Source organism: Lathyrus oleraceus, chromosome 6, assembly GCF_024323335.1.
Source record: "Lathyrus oleraceus cultivar Zhongwan6 chromosome 6, CAAS_Psat_ZW6_1.0, whole genome shotgun sequence".
NCBI classification, from domain to species: domain Eukaryota; kingdom Viridiplantae; phylum Streptophyta; class Magnoliopsida; order Fabales; family Fabaceae; genus Lathyrus; species Lathyrus oleraceus.
The window spans coordinates 20441553-20447983 of record NC_066584.1 but is presented as its reverse complement, the minus strand read 5'-3'; positions in this window follow the sequence as shown (position 1 = coordinate 20447983).

The window sequence follows — 6431 nt, the reverse complement described above, 5'->3', positions numbered from 1 at the left end:
TGGCTATATGTGATTTGATTTGAATGACAAGTTTAACTTGATTCGAATTACAACTTTCTTTGAAAGCAAGAATTCGGCTCTACCAGATTTTATTTAAATCATGATTTATAAGTGACTTGAATCACATCACAATATAACTTGAATCATGGTTTGCACTTGACTCAAGTCATGAGTTTGAATATTGATTCAAATCATAACCTCAAAATTCCAAAATTTCACCTTATATTTAAATAGTTGTTTCTTTTATCCAAGACACAAGAGAATCTCTCATTATGAACTTTTTTCCTGATGAAAGATTTGATAAAACTTTTAGACAAAATGTGAATTTGTGTTTTCTTCTTTAGTGTGTTTATTCCAAGCACATTTGATCTTTCTCCTATTTGAAGAACAACTTCGTGAGATGTCATATTACATCTCTTTTTTGTTAAACTTTTTATGTGTAATTTGTTATTGAGGGAAACAAGAGAAAGAGACTTGATCAATCTTGAAATGATTCAATTTTGATCAAGCTCATGATAACCATCAAGAACCAAAATCCATTTTATCCAAGAACTTGAGAATAACTTTATGCGTGTTCTTCTTTCACCACTATCTAATTCATTGTTGATATGTTGTGAATAAGAGTGTCTGAGTGTTATATTTCTTTGGAACTGTTCATCATTTTCAACCCCAGTTATAATCCAGTGTTATATTTCTTAGGATATTGTGTGAAGTTTTTTGTTTGTAACAGATGTAGGAATCATTTTTTCAATGTGGCTTGGATTGTGTCATATATACATCAAGAAAAGAATTTTATTGTACTCCATAGAAGACCTTGGTGAAGTCTAGTAAAGATTGTTCGTAATACAAAATTAGGAGTTGTCCAATTGAATGCTTAGCTAATGACAATCACTCAAACAAGAAATCACTAGGGATCAAGGTGGATTTCAACATACGAAGACTTGAAGTAGGTTATTATCGATATCAAGGTTATTGGATCAAGATAATTGAGTATCTGCATCAATAGAGGAAATTATCGTGTGATATTTTGTTATAATCAAAATTCTTTTATCAAACTTATGAAATAGTGGAAGATCGTGATTATTTTCCGATGATTTTTAACACAATTGACGAGTGAAGTGCGATATGTGTTACAAATGCACGAAGTGTGATGACTGATAAGTGCATGCGGTATATTAATTTTATTCCAAAGGAGATTAGGCTTCAGGGTAAGTTCCGAGTGGGACAGATCTTTTGTGAGGTGTCCAACAACGTTCGACTTTTGTAAGGTGTCAAGCAAGGTTGGGCTTTTGAGAGGTTCCAAACAAGTTTGGGATTTGGGTTTTTTAGATGTGTCGAGTGAGGTCAGACTCTTGGCTTTTAAGGCGCAGAGCAAGATCGGGCTCTTTGATTGCAAGTGTTGGGTGCCAAGCAAGATTAAGCTTTTTGTCTGTAGGTATTGGGTGCCAAGAAAAATTGGGCATTGTAAGATGCCAATAAAGGTTGGGCTTTTATAGATGTTTATGTTACAGGGCTTTCTGATGATATCAGATTCATATTGTGGGAATATGCCAGATCAATGAGATGATAAGCATGGTTTGATCCTAGGACGAAGCAACATGGTCAATGTATGATGATGATTTATGCGATGACTTGAATGTTTCAACAAGTGTCCCTGGGGTAGGTCGTGGATGATTAAGGATTAGAGATGTTGTTTGTGTAACAAGGTTGGTTGTTAAAATGTGGTAGGGTGTTATGCTAGCATGACCTTCAAAACCCATGTTGAACTCCATGACCTCCGAAACTCACGTTGAACTCGATGGTCGATGATGTATGGTAGAGTTTGCTTAAGAAACTTGAAAATATGGAGAGGGTTTGCCCCTACAGTACCATATCTTTGCCCCTATTATTAGGGTCTTTGAAGGAATTGCCTGAAAAGGAACTTAGATCCCGCCATGTTGTAATATGACTCTGATATGGACTGCCCCAATATTTGAATCTTACAAGGTATGCCCCAAATCATTATGGTCTGGAGGTGATTTGACATAAGTATGCCAATTCTTGGAATGTTTTGCCCATAATCAACAGGATCTTTAGATTATTTACCCATGATTATACAGATTTACTCCTGACCGGAAGGATCCCTAGGTGATTTGCCCATAGTCAAAAGTTTCCTTCAGTGGTATGCCTTTGATCGTACCATTGTTGAAATTTCCTCGATGCTAAGTATTGATTTGCGATTAAAATTATTCCTTTTGAAAAGTAAATCTAACACAATGCTCGTGCAATTTTTGAAATAACAAATTGTTACATATATGGTGTGTACAATAGATGATATTTGGCCATGAAGTTGGTATAAATGAAGATGTGAAAATATCGTAAGACAATGTGGTTAGTGATGATTTAACAAACATTTGGAGACGATTTAACAACAATTTCGCTGAGTATAATTTCATAGGGAACCTAACTTCAATTAGGTCTTTTAAAGGTTGTAATGTGGCTTGGTTCACGGTTTATGAAAAAAAGGATATAAGGCTCAAAATTTGGTTTAACCCACCCTTTCCCCTTTGATGTTCTCCATTCCTAAATCCAATTAACTCAAAGTATGCATTCAATCAGCAAGAGAAATTTGGTAGTCATGATGATTGAGGTAGATATAGTGGTTGAACCACAAATGAGATTCTTGAGGTGGTAGTCACATACTTCTGTTTACAAGCTTGTTTCCAATTTTTTCTTTTAATCCCTATTTTTGCATGGACCGATTCTTTTGAATTTGTGGTCCATCGGGATGCCCTAACTTTTGCCTACGTCAAATTTTTCAAGTTTTTTGACTTAACGGGCCTTTTTTTAAAACAAATATTGTGAGATTTTGCTTTTGATTCATAAAGGTTGTGACTGTCGCATTACGCGAAAAACCGGCGGGAAAACAAGAACAACAGAGCCGCCACCGTGCGTTATTTATCCCAAAAGAGGGAAAGGAAACGCTCGAAGTAAACCTGGGAAAAGACATGGTCTCGCGACCAAAGAGAATGGGTTCGGGAGTCGGTTATGCGAAGGGAAGGTATTAGCACCCCTACGCATCCGTCGTACTCGACGGGATCCACGCACAAAAGGAAGGAAAAATGGTTGCTAAAACACTGCTCAAACACACACACACACTGGCTGAAAGAGACACAAGAAAACTGACTGAAACTGACTCGGCAGGATACCGCATCCTGGGCCTACTTAGTCTATCAGGCATAGACATCAGAGTCGAAGTAGTTCGGACTGGGGAAACGACACATGCTCGCTAGGATATCGCCTCCTATGCATACGTATCTCCTTGGACGAAGGAGAATCAGAGCATTCGTAGCTCGGCTGACACGCACACAAACAAACACAGGCAAAGGCAAACGTGGAGCCTGAATGCCAATCACTGGACTTACATCAGCATCCGAACCAAAACACACACAAGAAGGCAAACATGGAGCCTAAATGCCAATCACTGGACTTACATCAGCATCCGAACCAAAACACACACAAGGGTGGTTAAGACACAAAGGGTTGAAAAAGAAAAAGGGCGGAAAAAGAAAAAAAAAGGCGCCCGGAGAGATCAGCTCAATCTCCTGCCTACATACTTCATCTGGTATGAAGATCAGGGCGATGTAGTTCCCCTACGCAGGGAAAAAGGACTAGCCTAACCAGATAACAGAGGGAGACACAACACTAGGGAGACTACGACTCGAGCCTAGATGTTGTCATGCAAAGTCGTCCCTAAGTTAAGGCTTCTAGCTAACTGGCACAGGGAACCAGCCTATCTTAAACATGACTTGCATAGGAAGCAAGCCACACCTAACCTAACTTGCACAGGAAGCAAGGGTCTCGATTGCAACTAGGGCAAGAGAAAGGGGAGGTCTCAATCGCAACGAGGGCGAGAGAAAAGAATTAGTGTTAGTTGTTAGTCAAACTCGACAAGACATCGCATCTCGTGCCTACGTATCTCATCTGGACATGAGAATCAGAGTTGCCGTAGTTCGGCTAAACTATTCCTGTTGGTTTGTGTTTTTTAAGTGGACAACGTCACTGCATAATCTACCTGATGCTCGACCTTGGGAGACTTACTCATCTGTAGTAGAAGGAGTTAACGTATCCTTAAGAGGGGATAATGTTTGTTTGTGTTTTAGGAAAGCGCCAGCAAGAAAGGAAGTCCTATACGAAGGAACCGTGCTACCTTAATTGACATGCAAACGAGACTACGCGGAGTCTAACAAACCTAGGGGATACAATCACACCACACAAGCACATACAGCATGAAATAAACACACCAACAAGGGGGCTCAAACATCAAGGCTAGGTTTTAGTCGAGGGGTCATATCAACCTCAACAAACAAACCTCTGGAATGGGGTGAATGTTGCTCTTAACCTTGCCATTGAGGGGCTAAGGTGAAGCAGATGAAAGGTGAGTGAAGATAAGACTTCACAGCTCTTATCCCTGGCCGGGGAGAGCTTAAGACAAGAATGTGTGGGTTCAGAAAGTGGGAACCCTTCTACACATTCAAAACTGACTCAACTGTACGATTGTACAAGATCTTGGGTTTGTATCTGCAATGCATCAACACAGTGGTGTGAGCAAAGCAGATGACACACAGAATAGCAGGGGATAGGTTGCTTATCCCTTGGTTCTGCCAATTGCCTCTTCACTTAGGAGGTCTTTGACTATGTACAGGGACAAAATAAACATACACAAACATTGCCTCTTAAGGAGGACTTCAGACAGTTGCCTGGCCAAGTAACAGGCCAGGTCTTCCAGACTACATGAAGATTAAGGGATATACCTCAAAGCAAGTTGCTATTAAAGCAAAGCAAAGCAAGTTCAAAGAACTAAGCAACTAATAGTACCTGAAATAGTCAAACAGATCAGTACACAATTCACAAGTTAAAGCAAAGGAAATAGGAATCAACAGTCAAAGCAAACAGACAAATGAGCCAAGCACAAAGCTCAAGGCATATGAGCCAAACCACCTACAAAACCCACAAGTTAGTCAATGATATTCAAGCACGCTCAATCAAGAGAAATGGTTCTATTGGAGCATTTGTTGGTCAACCTGAAAACACAAGCAAAAAAGTGAGTAACAGGACCACTAGGGAAAGCCTAGGGTCAAAAAGGAGTGAAAAAGTCAAAACAGCAAAGGGCAAGCATTCAAAATCATGTTCAATCAATCAAGAAACAATTCCAATTGGGTTCATGTTCATATCATGCATCATCATCATTTCATAAGCAAAAGAAGTCAAAGCATGGCAAATGAGAGCTCATAGAAGTCAACAGAAAGACTTGCATCAAAAGTCAACTCAAACATTTCCAAAAATCACCAAATAAATCATGATCAATCCTAACACATAGCATGGTAAGCATGTCAAATTTCATCTTATTTGGACAAGTGGAAGGCAGTCAATGAAAATCAGAAAGTCAAAGCAATTTTGAACATGCTCAAAGAAGTCAACCAATCATGCATCAACTTGAAAAATTCATAAATCAGAGATGGCATATGATAAATGAATGGGACTAAAACTATGGCAAAGCTTAGGATGTCTAGCATTCACATGTAAAATTTCATGATCATCCAATAAAGTATGAGAATTTCACAAATGAAATGGCAAGATGTGTCACACAAAGTCAACATTTGACTAGACAGGGGAGATAAATCTCAAACAATTAGGAAATAGCTCAAATAATTCCAAGAAAATTCCCACATAAACTAGACATACAAGAGTAGGTTCATGCAAAAATTCACATCAATTGGAGGTCAGGAAGCATGATAAAGAAAATCATGAAATTGCACATCATTGGTGTGACACAAATTGTCACACCCTAATTCAAAAATTCATAAGTCAACAACCAGATAAGATAAATGCACAAACTCTACATAAAAATAACCATGAATGAGTCTAGTTTATGCACAAAAAATTTCAGATCAAATGGATAATGCATGACAATTTCACAAAGGATTTGGCAAAGGGTACAAAATATGCATACATGAAAAAAAACCCTAATACCATTAAAAATTCGACCATCCAAAAAAATCAGCAAAAATCATGATAAAATACTAGACATCAAGCAGAGCATAATGCAAAAATTTCCATGAAATTTGGAATTAAAATGGAGATGTTATGAATTTTGTAAGTTGTGTAACCAAAATGAAATAATATTGAACAATTAAAATGAATTGATTTAAATAAATGGAGTCGATGGCATTATGGTAATTAAAAGGGAAACTAAATGAAACGCAGCGTTGCGTTTATCCTGCGTGGCAAGCGATGACTAGCAGCATGGCAATGGAACAGTGGAAGGGCATGCAACACACGATTCAAAATGCAGAAAACGCGAGTTCTGGCTTTGGCATTAGGGTTTTACTGTAGCATCAACACACATCATCTTCTTCAATCGAAATTGTGCAAAATTATTTTCCAGAAAT